Source organism: Vicia villosa, unplaced genomic scaffold, assembly GCF_029867415.1.
Source record: "Vicia villosa cultivar HV-30 ecotype Madison, WI unplaced genomic scaffold, Vvil1.0 ctg.002954F_1_1, whole genome shotgun sequence".
NCBI lineage: Eukaryota > Viridiplantae > Streptophyta > Magnoliopsida > Fabales > Fabaceae > Vicia > Vicia villosa.
This window is the reverse complement of record NW_026706075.1, coordinates 277,897-292,235: the sequence shown is the minus strand read 5'-3', so window position 1 is coordinate 292,235 and position 14,339 is coordinate 277,897.

The following is a 14,339-nucleotide window of genomic DNA, read 5'->3' as shown; positions in this document are numbered from 1 at the left end:
GGGAGAGTTTATTTTATTTTGAATGGTGTGCGTTTTATTAACGACTGAATAACTTGCCCTAGTGGCCACACATGCGCTCTTAGTCTCCTCATGCCCAAAGTCTGGGGTTCGAATCCCCCTCGCCCCAGACTTTTTGATTCTTTTATTTTTCAAAGATTTACAACTTGTTTTGAAACATAACCAAATGAAGGCAAGTCACTAACACTGAGCGCGCGTTGGCTCAGTGGTGTTGTTTTGGACTGGTGACCTCAAGGGCGTGGGTTCAAACCCTCCAAGGGCCAAAACTTATTTTTTTAACACTAATTTCTTTCATTTCTCTTCACAACTTCACATATTTATTTAACCTATCAAAATAAATCATTTTCACTTCATCTTTCATACACCTATTATTTAATATACCTATTTTGTGAATAGTCAAAAAAATCATAAAAATATTATGTATTTCTTGAATTTTAATTAGGTTTAAAATAGTATGTTTTTTAAGTGTTTTCTTAAATACTTTAAATATATATATTCACTTTGATTTAACCTAATCATTTTTATAAATAATTTTATGATAAAACCCTAATTGTTTAGGTCTTAATTAAGTAAAAATCTTTATTTTTACTTTAATTAAGTTGACTTTTGTCAAATCTCAAAACTGTTTTCAATCTCTGATAAAATCAAATGATTACGGTTTTCAAACAACAAAACCTTGTATCATTCCAAATCATTTTTTTCAAATTGTTTTTACACCAGTACTGTAAAGTACTGGGCCTCTAATAGAGTGTAAGTCCCAAAAAACCTTCTCTTCTTAGCTTGTTTTCAAAACTGTATTTTCAAAATCTTCTTTCTATTTTCAAAACATTCTTCTGGTATTTGAAGGGCATTATTCCCGGTGAAACTCTTCAGATACCTATGTGACCTTTGTCCATCTTCACTTCTTCTGTTTTCAAAAACCCTTAACTGTTTATCATATATATATATTCAACTGTTATCCATCAATTACTGTTGAGGCTCTGTACATACTTCTTCAATGGCCTCCACTCCATCCAGGTTAGGCTTTACAAGCTTTCAATTTACAGTCTTTATTTAAATTACTGTCAAATATAAACTGTGCATATATTAGTTTAGAACTGCGTTTGAGTATAAACCTTAGGATAGTTAAACTATATATATATATTAGGAATATGACCTAGGATTGAGAATGTCTTCCCGGTGAAGGCTCTTTCCTAATTAGGGATCTGTAGTTCAAACCCCCAAGATGAATTATTCCCGGTGAAACATCTTGGTAAAAACCTTAGAATCCAAAATATAGGACACATCCACCCAAAGAGGAATTATTCCCGGTGAAACCTCTTACCCATTTGCTTAGAGCCAAAATAAGTTCAAAACCACATAGCTTCCTCTTGTGCTATAACAAGGACCCTCGATTAGCCTCCTCTTGAGCTTGTATACAAGGACCCATCAGGTTTCTTATAAACATAGGAACAGGTCTTTAGTCACCTTTTAGCCTACCCTGGTGAGTTTCTTCCAATTTAAACCAGACTTTAAAACAAGCTAAGTTTGTCTCAATTTCACATTGAGTACATTTTTGGAATGAGAGACATGGACAGTCTCTGTCACCCTTATCTTCATCAATCTTCCTTAGCAGAGTCTAGGATCCATGTTTGGTCATCCTCAGCATTGAGTCAGCCTTCATCTTGGGCTTTAAACAAGAAGTCTCCATTAGATAATCTTTCTGCCATTCATTTCAATAAAAACCCCTGGAAAGGGTTAGCCTCCAACATCTGTCTAAAATGTCAAAACCCCTGGAAAGGGTTAGTGATCGGGAAATTATAGCAAGTGTACTATTTCCTCGATGTAGTAGTAAAGAAGGGTAAATACCCAGTATCGAACTCGCGGACTGCGTGTAAACTACAAGTTTCACAATGATTCAATTGAACAAAAATATCATGGGGGTTGTTTTGGTTTGTTTGATTAATTAGAATTACTAGAAATAAATAAAACACTAAATAAAAGATAGCTTGGTGCAAATATGAGCAGATATGCTAAGGTAGATGTATGAATCCTATGTAACTCCTTGAAACCACCGTGTTCATGAGATGATTTAATTATAACTGTGTATCAATTCTATAAATAGTTCTCCCTAATTCCTTAGTGAAGAACCCCTTAACACTAATTAGACAATCTCAATTCCTCAATAACTGAATTTAGTATTAGGTCTTTTATGCATTAGAGTCTAGAATGAATGATCACTAAAGTGCAATCCTTATTCCTAAGCGATTTGCCGGAAGTGTTTTGATTCACAAGCATTAGGGAGGTTTGTCACGCCAAACCCTAACCATAGAACGATAAGATACTTTCCAATATAATAAAGCATTAAGAACAATGAATCAAAAACTCAATTTATAATTAAACATCAAATTCATCAACAACGGTTGTGACAATTCATCACATAAAAAGATTCAGGGACATCACCCCTAGCATAGTGTTGTTTAGCTACTCATAATGATAAAGAAAACAACAAGAGTAATTGAAGTCATTACAAGAAATTAGTGGTTGATATGATCTCCAATCGCCAGTGCTCTTGAAGATCTTCTTCCAAAACCCTTGACTCTTCTTTCTCTGTAATTCTCTCCTCGATGATCCAAGATGCCTCTCTTCTATTCCTGTTAGGTTTTAGTAGTGTTGCTTCACTCACTCCGTATCCGGAATGACCGAAATACCCTTAATGAGGCCCAAGGTTTCCAAAATATCAAAATTAGAACATCTGCCCGCGCTCAACAACACGGGCCGTGTGCAGGAACACGGGTGCCCGTGTTGTCCATCTGGCCCTCACCTCAAAATTCACTTTCTGGGCACTTTTCCACACGGGCCGTGTGCAGGAACACGGGTGCCCGTGTAAAACCTCTGTTTTGCTCTCCAGAATCCACTTTCCAGGCAGCTTTTGACACGGCCGTGTGGGTGCACACGGGTGCCCGTGTTGGCCTCTTCTTTAGCTCTTTCAGCTCCTTTTTCTCGCCTCGGAGTGCCATCTTTCTCGGGATTAACCTGGCCAACAACATACTAACAACCAACGCATAAAATGGCATTTTTATGAAGCTTAAACACACTAATAATGTAAAAGCTCAAACAACCGAAAAACTAAGGAACTTATATAAAAACTTAAAACAATGCCACTTTGTATTACCAAGATTACAACTTTTGATCGGAAAAAGGTGTGGAAACTTACTAGAAATGGTGACCGATCACAACCCCACACTTATCTCATTGCTTGTCCTCAAGTGATGTATCGAGTCAAAACAAAAGGTCACCGACAAGATTCTTTTCTCCACAACACAACCAGGTTTTTCGCAAGGTTCCTACACTTAGCAATCAAGTGTAAGGTTCCCTTCTTCCGACTATCCATGGCATTCCCACCTTCGAGCACGTCTATCACCTGCAAGCTTTTCACATTCTCACAAAATCTCTCCGGGTTACGGTGTTTACACTCATAGTATCAAGGCATGCATATTACTTTTAACTTTGAATAAATTCTCAAATCACTACACACAAGGATCACACACACTTTATGAGGTCTTCGGGTTGTAACGTGGCTTAGGTTTGGTGGGTTAACAAGGAATGGGATAACGATTGGTTTTAAGTGCTCGGCATCACATAGGTTTCACTTCTTCACTCATTTTGATCTGTATCTTAAGAATGGGGTTTAAACCTTCTTTAGCTAAAAATGGACAAGGGTACATGCATTATTCTTTTTCTCTTTTCTTTTTTTTTTCTTTTTGTTTTCATAAGATCTATATTCAAAAATTTTTTTCTTTTCTTGTACTCTTTTCTTGTTCCACTCTTCAATGGTTTACAACCCCACACTTAGATCTTTTTATGTCTTTCGAGTGATCTATTATGAATGCCGAGCAATGATACAAACAATGAGAAGGCAAGTGGAGGAAAAATAACACGATGAACAAAAATAAAAATTACGGCTCAAAGGGGGTTAACAATGGATAACATGCAAACGGGATGGTTAAAAAGGCTCGGGGTTAAAACAAAAAACTTGCCTCAGTGTGCGCTTTCATAGTGTGCTTGTGTTATGAGAAAATACGCAAAATCAAAGTGAATAGTGCCATACCTGAACTTGACTCTCATATGGATGTTATGCATTTGGCTCTGATGTCTCACCGGGTCGGTTAAGCTTGCATGCTTCAACGTACTCTAAGTGTTTTGCCATTTCCTTTCATCAAAAGTTCACCATACTCTTTCTTGGTTCAGTGTGCTTCCTTGCGTCCTACCTTCTTTTCTTGGTTGTGTCAACTTCTGTGGTGCCTGTAGAGATTAAGTGTGAGTTGTGTTGTTCAACCACTATCTAGTCATTCGCCCCCTTCCGACTTGTATCCAACCAGGTAACACAATGGCAGCACTGCAAACTTGAAATAAACATAAAAACAGAAGACAAAAGAAAAAAAAATTTCAAATTAAACAAACTAAACTATGAATTCAAAAAGAAACAGAAAGCAAAGCAAAATAAATCCTCCCCCACACTTGAACTAAACATTGTCTCAATGTTTTAATTCTAGTGTGACGGAGATTACCAATCTCACTGATAAGGCGGTGGAGGAGGAGGATCCTGAGGAAATTGCAACATGAGGCGCCGCATCATCTCCTGGACATCATCCATCACAGCTCCTTGCCTGAACAACTCAACACCCTGTCGTGTTTGCTCGGTGCGGAGAGCGCCTACCGGTCCAAACTCTACCACCTACAAAGGAAACGAAATAAAACAAAGAAAATGAAAGTTAACGGAAACAAACGTGGGTTGCCTCCCACGGAGCGCTGCGTTTAACGTCGCATGGCTCGACGGTCAATCGTCCTACTAAGCAAGACGAATGACATCAACCTGTCCAACTGGTTGACCTTGGAAATATGGCTTTAATCTCTGCCCATTAACTTTAAAGGTGTCTCCATTAGCTTGATTTTTTATTTCAACTGCACCGTAAGGGAACACCTTATGAACCACAAATGGTCCCGACCATTTGGATCTCAGTTTTCCCGGAAAAAGCTTCAAACGGGAATTGTACAGAAGGACCAGCTGTCCTTCCCAAAACTCTTTTTGCTGAATCCTCCTATCGTGCCACTTCTTAGTTTGTTCCTTGTAAACCTTGGCATTTTCATACGCACGATTCCGGAACTCTTCTAATTCATGCAACTGTAAGATTCTAGAATTTCCTGCTAGAGACAAGTCCATGTTCAAGAATTTAGTTGCCCAAAATGCCTTGTGTTCAAGCTCTAAAGGCAAGTGACATGCTTTTCCATAAACAAGTTGGTATGGTGACATCCCGATGGGTGTTTTGAACGCCGTTCGGTAAGCCCATAACGCATCATCTAGCTTTGTTGCCCAATCCTTTCTCGATGAACTCACCGTCTTCTCGAGAATTTGTTTGAGTTGTCTATTAGACACCTCTACCTGACCACTTGTTTGAGGGTGATAAGGGGTGGCTATCCGATGCTTCACATTGTATTTCTGCAGGAGTTTCTCCATGAGGTGATTTAGGAAGTGCGTTCCTTCATCACTAATAAGTGCTCTTGGTACTCCAAACCTAGCAAATATGTTCTCCCTCAAGAACTTTACTACCACCTTTGCATCATTAGTTGGTAAAGCTACCGCCTCCACCCATTTTGAGACATAGTCCACTGCAACTAAGATGTAATTCTTCCCGAATGATGGTGGAAACGGACCCATGAAGTCAATTCCCCAAACATCGAATAGCTCCACCTCTAACATGAAATTTTGGGGCATTTGATTTCTTTTTGAAATGTTCCCAGTACGCTGACACTTATCACATTTTTTTACCATTTCCTGGGAATCTTTGAACAATGATGGCCAGTACAATCCTGACTGCAACACTTTGGAGGCAGTACGATCCCCACTAAAATGCCCTCCATATTCCGAGTCATGACATGCTCTCAACACATCCTTCTGCTCCTCCTCAGGCACACATCGTCTTATCAGCCCATCTACTCCTCTCTTGTATAGGTAAGGGTCATCCCATAGATAGAACCTGCAATCATGAACAAACTTTTTCTTGCGGTTAGAATCAAAATCGTCGGGTATTATACCGCCAACAAGGTAGTTTGCGTAATCAGCAAACCAAGGCACTCCAATAACAGCTAGGATGTGTTCATCAGCAAACTCATCCTTTATTGGACGCCGCTCTTCTGTCTCCTCAATGGGTGACATTCGTGAAAGGTGATCTGCAACAGTGTTTTCACACCCTTTCTTGTCGCGAATCTCTACATCGAACTCTTGGAGAAGTAGAATCCACCTCAGAAGTCTGGGTTTTGAATCCTGCTTGGCAAAGAGATATTTTAAAGCAGCATGGTCAGTATAAACAATCACTTTTGAACCCAACAGATATTGCCTGAATTTATCAAAGGCATACACAACAGCTAGCAACTCCTTCTCGGTGGTTGCATAATTGATCTGTGCAGGGTTCAAAACGTGACTGGCATAATAAATAACATGAAGCAATTTTTCTCTTCGCTGTCCAAGTACAGCCCCCACTGCAATGTCGCTAGCATCGCACATGATCTCAAAGGGTAGAGACCAATCAGGGGCAATCACAATGGGTGCCGACACTAGTTTATTTTTCAGTGTCTCAAATGCATCGGCACACTCTTTATCGAATACAAAAGTCCTGTCTTTAACCAACAAAGTGGTGAGTGGTTTGGCTATCTTAGAAAAATCCCTTATGAACCTGCGGTAGAATCCCGCATGGCCAAGGAAACTTCGAATACCTTTCTCATTCACAGGTGGTGGTAATTTTGAGATAACCTCCACCTTAGCTTGATCAACTTCGATTCCCCTGTGGGAGATCTTATGACCAAGAACAATGCCTTCTCGTACCATGAAATGGCACTTCTCCCAGTTTAGGATCAGATTACTTTCTTGACATCGCTGCAAAACAAGTGAAAGGTTAGCCAAACAATTATCAAAGGAGGAACCAAAAACCGAGAAGTCATCCATGAAGACTTCCATATGCTTTTCAAGCATATCAGCAAAAATAGAAGTCATGCATCTTTGGAAAGTCGCTGGGGCATTACACAACCCGAACGGCATCCTTCTATAAGCGAAGATACCGTATGGGCAAGTAAAGGCTGTCTTCTCTTGATCCTCCGGTGCAACCGCAATTTGGTTGTATCCAGAGTACCCATCCAGAAAACAATAGTAGTCATGCCCGGCCAATCTTTCTAACATTTGGTCAATGAATGGCAATGGAAAATGATCTTTTCTTGTGGCCAGATTTAGTCTTCTGTAGTCTATGCATACTCGCCACCCAGTGACCGTTCTGGTAGGAATCAACTCATTTTTTTCATTAGCTATCACTGTTGTACCTCCTTTTTTAGGTACCACATGAACAGGGCTCACCCATGAACTGTCTGATATCGGGTAAATAAGACCTGCATCTAACAGCTTCACAACTTCCTTTCTCACTACCTCCTTCATAACTGGGTTCAATCTCCTTTGAGGCTGCACCACCGGTTTGTGATCTTCTTCCATGAGAATTTTGTGCATGCACATCGTAGGACTTATTCCCTTGAGGTCTTCAATCTTCCAACCCATAGCCCCCTTGAACTTTTTCAGAACTTCAATTAACTTGACTTCTTGTATATTTTTCAAGCTCGAGCTAATGATGGCGGGACATTTTTCTTCAGAATCGAGGAAAACATATTTAAGATTCTCCGGAAGCTGTTTCAATTCTGAACTTTTTGGCTTTTCTTCATTGCAACCCAATGCTATTGGTTGCCTTAAATCTTCCCACCTATGTGTTCGAGAACCTTTAAAGATAGGTTGAGTTTCCAACATTGATACTACCTCCAAGTCATTATCATCGGCTTCTTCATTTTCTCCGAAAATTGACATGCTCAAAACTTTTTCGAGAGGTAATTGCAATACACTCTCCACATGATCACTTTCTTCCACTTGTTGGAGCACTTGTATATTGCTACTAGTGCCAATATCCTCTTTATGCTTCATGGTATTATGAACATTGATTTTTAACTCTTCATCATAAACCTTCAAAGTCAGAGTGCCACCATCCATATCTATCATGACTCTCCCCGTTTCCAAGAATGGTCGTCCCAAAATTATTGGCATCTCTTCGTCTTCTGGCATTTCAAGAATTACAAAATCTACCGGAAACACAAACTTATCCACTTTCACAAGGACGTCTTGGACGACTCCGTAAGGTCGCTTGACCGAATGATCTGCAAATTGGAGAGTCATCCGAGTGTCTTGGATTGCACCAATTCCCAACTTTTTGTAGATGGATAGAGGCATGAGACTGATACTTGCCCCCAGATCAATTAGAGCTCTCTTGAAAGATCTATCTCCAATAGTGCAAGGGATAGTAACTGCTCCTCTATCCTTCTTCTTCACTGGTATCTTCATGCCCTGCAAAATAGCACTACAAGTTTCTGTTAGAATAATGGGGTGGTCTGCAATGGTTCGCTTTTTAGCGATGATGTCCTTCATGAATTTGGCATAGGTGGGCATTTGCTCAAGTGCTTCTAACAACGGAATGTTCAGCTCCAGCTTTTTGAATAGTTCCAAGAACTTCTCAAAATTCTTTTCTTGCTGCCCCTTTTTCTTGTTTCTTTGAGGGTAAGGCAGCTTGACTTCTGGTGTTGGTGTTAATACTTTTTCTTTCGTAACTGGTGCTGGTGTTACCACTTCTTCTTCCACTTGCTCATTCTCTCTTATGTCCAGCTCCACCTCAAGCAATTGATCCTCACTCTCCGAATCCTTTTCCACCACTTCACGTGGTTTCCCTCTCCGTGTGGTGACGGCATTGATTTTTTGATTGTCTTTAGGATTAGTAACAGTTGCGCTTGGGAGGGCTCCTGGTGCTTGCGGAATTGCAAGGTGTTGAGCAATTTGACTCATTTGTACTTCAAGGTTCTTAATTGAGGCTCCGGTGTTCCTTAAATTGCTACGTGTCTCTTCTTGGAATTGGGAGCTCTGAGCGGCCATCTTTTCAATGGCAATTTCCCAATCCGCCTTTCTTGGACCCTGTGGTTGGTATTGTTGTTGAGGTTGCTGGTATGGTTGTTGTTGCGGACGATATTGTTGTCCCTGTGGTTGGTATTGTTGAGTCTGAGGCTGATATGGTTGTTGTCCTTGAACCTGCTTCTGGACGTTTCCTTGCTGGTCTTTCCATGAGAAATTCGGATGATTTTTCCACCCCGGATTATATGTGTTGGCATAAGGATTGTTTTGCCTCAACATATGAATTTGCTCAACCTGTTCTTGAGTTGCTACACAATGCATAGCAAAGTGCGGTCCACCACATATTTCACAAAGAACCGCTTTAACTGGTTCTACCTGTGCTACTGTCTGAGTTCCAATATTCATCTTTTTTAACCTTCTCTCTACCTCTGCAGCAATCTGATCCTCCATCTTAACAACCTGCTCTGGCAATTTCAAATCAATTTTACCCTCCGGTTGGTTCACGGTTCGATCATACAACTCAAGATGCTCGTTAGCAGCAATTGCCTCTATGATCCTTTTCATAACTGTGGCTGTAGCAAAATTTGTTGAACCACCAGCAGCGGTATCAATAAGCTGCTTTGTCTTGAGTCGCAACCCATTCACAAAATTCTGCATTTGCTCGGTAGCGTCCATGTTATGAGTAGGACATGCAGTCAAACACCTTTTGAACCTCTTGTATGCATCCCCCAATGATTCCCCCTCTTTTTGTTTGAAATTGACAATGTCATATCTTTTTCGGATAAACACCGACGCAGGAAAATATTCATTGAGGAATGCCGTTTCCATCTCTTGCCATGTCGTGATACTTGCAGCCGGAAGTGAGTAAAACCACTCCTCTGCGTCATCAGTAAGTGTAAACGGGAACATAACAAGTCTCTTAGCCTCCTCTGAATGACCTTCGATCTTCAATGAAGTTGTCGTAGTGAGAAATCTCTGAAGATGCTTATTTGCATCCTCGTTAATTCTTCCGGAGAACGGCTTGCTCTCTAACTGGCGAATGGTGGATGGATGCAATTGAAAATGTGCCACATTCACAGGTTGATTAACAATAGTCATCCGGTTGGGGTGAGCATTTGCCCCTCCATAGTCCCCTAACAATCTTTCTGCAGGGGGTTGATTTCCAGCCATGTTAACTGGTTCCTGAACTATCTCCCTGTCAAAGTCCGAGTCGCTGTGCTCCGAGTGCACAGACACTTCGTCGTCGCTTTCCTGATGTGGAACACTAAGACTTGCACTTGGTGCTGCCAGTCTTTCAAGTCTTGCCTTGCGGCGTCTCTCGTGCAGAGCTCTTTCTGGTTCTGTGTCAAAGGAAAATTTAGCTGAGGTCTGACCTCGCATAAACAGTTAGACAACAGTTAGAACAGATACAAGACTGCAACGAAATTAAAATAACAGATAAAAATAAAATTTTGGTCGCAGAGCAACAAAATTTCAATTGACTTAGAGTTCGGCTTATAGTTTGGCAGTCCCCGGCAACGGCGCCAAAAACTTGATCGGGAAATTATAGCAAGTGTACTATTTCCTCGATGTAGTAGTAAAGAAGGGTAAATACCCAGTATCGAACTCGCGGACTGCGTGTAAACTACAAGTTTCACAATGATTCAATTGAACAAAAATATCATGGGGGTTGTTTTGGTTTGTTTGATTAATTAGAATTACTAGAAATAAATAAAACACTAAATAAAAGATAGCTTGGTGCAAATATGAGCAGATATGCTAAGGTAGATGTATGAATCCTATGTAACTCCTTGAAACCACCGTGTTCATGAGATGATTTAATTATAACTGTGTATCAATTCTATAAATAGTTCTCCCTAATTCCTTAGTGAAGAACCCCTTAACACTAATTAGACAATCTCAATTCCTCAATAACTGAATTTAGTATTAGGTCTTTTATGCATTAGAGTCTAGAATGAATGATCACTAAAGTGCAATCCTTATTCCTAAGCGATTTGCCGGAAGTGTTTTGATTCACAAGCATTAGGGAGGTTTGTCACGCCAAACCCTAACCATAGAACGATAAGATACTTTCCAATATAATAAAGCATTAAGAACAATGAATCAAAAACTCAATTTATAATTAAACATCAAATTCATCAACAACGGTTGTGACAATTCATCACATAAAAAGATTCAGGGACATCACCCCTAGCATAGTGTTGTTTAGCTACTCATAATGATAAAGAAAACAACAAGAGTAATTGAAGTCATTACAAGAAATTAGTGGTTGATATGATCTCCAATCGCCAGTGCTCTTGAAGATCTTCTTCCAAAACCCTTGACTCTTCTTTCTCTGTAATTCTCTCCTCGATGATCCAAGATGCCTCTCTTCTATTCCTGTTAGGTTTTAGTAGTGTTGCTTCACTCACTCCGTATCCGGAATGACCGAAATACCCTTAATGAGGCCCAAGGTTTCCAAAATATCAAAATTAGAACATCTGCCCGCGCTCAACAACACGGGCCGTGTGCAGGAACACGGGTGCCCGTGTTGTCCATCTGGCCCTCACCTCAAAATTCACTTTCTGGGCACTTTTCCACACGGGCCGTGTGCAGGAACACGGGTGCCCGTGTAAAACCTCTGTTTTGCTCTCCAGAATCCACTTTCCAGGCAGCTTTTGACACGGCCGTGTGGGTGCACACGGGTGCCCGTGTTGGCCTCTTCTTTAGCTCTTTCAGCTCCTTTTTCTCGCCTCGGAGTGCCATCTTTCTCGGGATTAACCTGGCCAACAACATACTAACAACCAACGCATAAAATGGCATTTTTATGAAGCTTAAACACACTAATAATGTAAAAGCTCAAACAACCGAAAAACTAAGGAACTTATATAAAAACTTAAAACAATGCCACTTTGTATTACCAAGATTACAACTTTTGATCGGAAAAAGGTGTGGAAACTTACTAGAAATGGTGACCGATCAGTTAGCCTCCAACATCTGTCTAAAATGTCAAAACCCCTGGAAAGGGTTAGCCTCCAACATCTGTCTAAAATGTCAAAACCCCTGGAAAGGGTTAGCCTCCAACATCTGTCTAAAATGTCAAAATCCCTGGAAAGGGTTAGCTTCCACACATTCCTTCATTTCAATAAAAACCCCTGGAAAGGGTTAGCCTCCAAAGTCAATTAATAAAAATGTCAAATGATAAAGATTCATTTCTCTTAGGAGATAATTTCCCCAAAAGAGTCAAAACCCCTGGAAAGGGTCAGCCTCCAAAAAACATGATAAAGTCAGTCTTTTAACAGACAAATTCACCAGCTGAGTCAAAATCCCTGGAAAGGGTTAGCTTCCAAAGAAAAACAGTCTTTTAATAAATAAAATCTCCTCAGTAGAGTCAAAACCAACAAAAATAGTTAGCCTCAACCTTGGGCTTCATACAAGGCACCAAACAATAAAACTCCCCTGTCAAGAGTCAGCCTCAACCTTGGGCATTGTACAAGGCAGATAATAGAGTCTCCCCAGTAAGTCCTTCATCACTCAGTAGCCACAACCTTGGGCTTTGTACAAGGCAGATAAACCATATTTTTCATGTGTCAAAGATTCCTAACACTTAGGATCTTTCCCCATATAGTCATCCATACTTAATTCATTTAAGAGTCCGCCACAACCTTGGGCTTTGTACAAGGCAGAAAATAATGTTTTCCCTAGCTAGAGTCAGCCACAACCTTGGGCTTTGTACAAGGCACATAAAATAGAGTCATTCATTCAATTATACTCAACAGTTAGCCACAACCTTGGGCTTTGTACAAGGCACACAAATAGAGTCTCCCTAAGTAGAGTCAGCCTCAATTCTGGGCTTTGTACAGAACACAAAAATACCCTGTAATTAATCCTCAATGGAGTCATCTCCCAGAGTCAATATTAATTAATCAATCAAAAAGCCTCAAGCTTGGGCCTCATACAAGCCAGCTAAATTCAAATCTTTTATACAGTAGATAGACATAGCTTATCTCTATAAAGAGATATTTTTACTACTCTACCACATTCAAACAAACAAACATTTCAACTTCAATTTCAATCAAAGTCTCCCATTTAGGACTCTGAAAGACATGCTCTGGCACATCCCCAGACTTGTACACTTTCCCTAATTTGGACGAGCAACTTTCTTTCATTTAAGAGGCATCTGACTGGCATACTTGCACACACAAGTAAGGTCCCCCTCTTGAATGAAATGAATCCAGTTATTCTGTCACTCTTTCAAAATGTTTGTGGTAGAATAGTACAAATACCTCTCTGTAGAGATGATTTCATGTCTCTTTACTGTAAACAGAGATTTAATTCCAAGCTTCAACCTTGAGCTTCAAGCAAGGCACAAAAAAAACAATTAATTTCCCTAGTTAGTTCCCCGAACTACATTAAGCTCTGACTTCCACTAGGGATATGTAGGCATGAGGTTCACAAGGAATCTCAGCGAGCTAATAAAATACCAAAAATAGTCAGTCTGTCTATCTGTCTGTCTTTTAAAATCAATTCAATTCCTTCTCCTAACACAAAGGAGAAACTTTCCCAATCATTAGCAGCAAACACAATCACAATGACACAGAGAAGGTTCCTGTAGAGTACTACAGATATGTAGGGTGTTTAAACACTTCCCTATGTATAACCGACCTCCCGGACTCCAGAATTTCTAGTCTAGGTGAAATCCCCACACTTAGCAAACTCCTAGGGTTTAGTTGAGATCTTTTTTTCCCTTTCCTACTCGTAGGACAAATAAGAAAGTTCGTGTGATATCGTAGGAAGAACTGAAATAAAATTCATCCCGCCACGGGCGCATTCTCCTTCCAAATTTCGCGTGAAGGGTCTAGCGTGCCGTCCTCCCAAGTGAAACGGGGAGGTAAAAGAAAACGACACCACACCCTTACACCACCCCTTAAACCACCGGCTCTGAAACCAAACCACCACACCCGTCATGCAAAACCCTTAGAACCATAGGTAGAACCCTTAGAACCCTAGCACATTAAAGAATCTTAACCCTAGTTTTAGGAACCCTAACCAAAACATAACCATTTTGAATGGTCAATGGACTCCAAAAGTATTTCATTAATTCAACATATTCTTTGTCTTATCTTTTGTAATTTTCAATTATAATAAACTGCATTTTTGCATTTTAATGTGATTTAGTTGTAAAACTTGTCATCCGTTAGCATTATTACTTGAAGTATTTGTAGTATAGTTCCTAAAGTAGGTTGTTACAACTAAAAGTATTGCCTGAGAGACTCAATTAAAGTTTTGCTTGAGGGACTAAACTTAAAATCTTTCCTGAGAAACTAAACTTAAAGTCTCGCTTGAGGGTTTCAACTTAAAGTCTTGATTGAGGGGC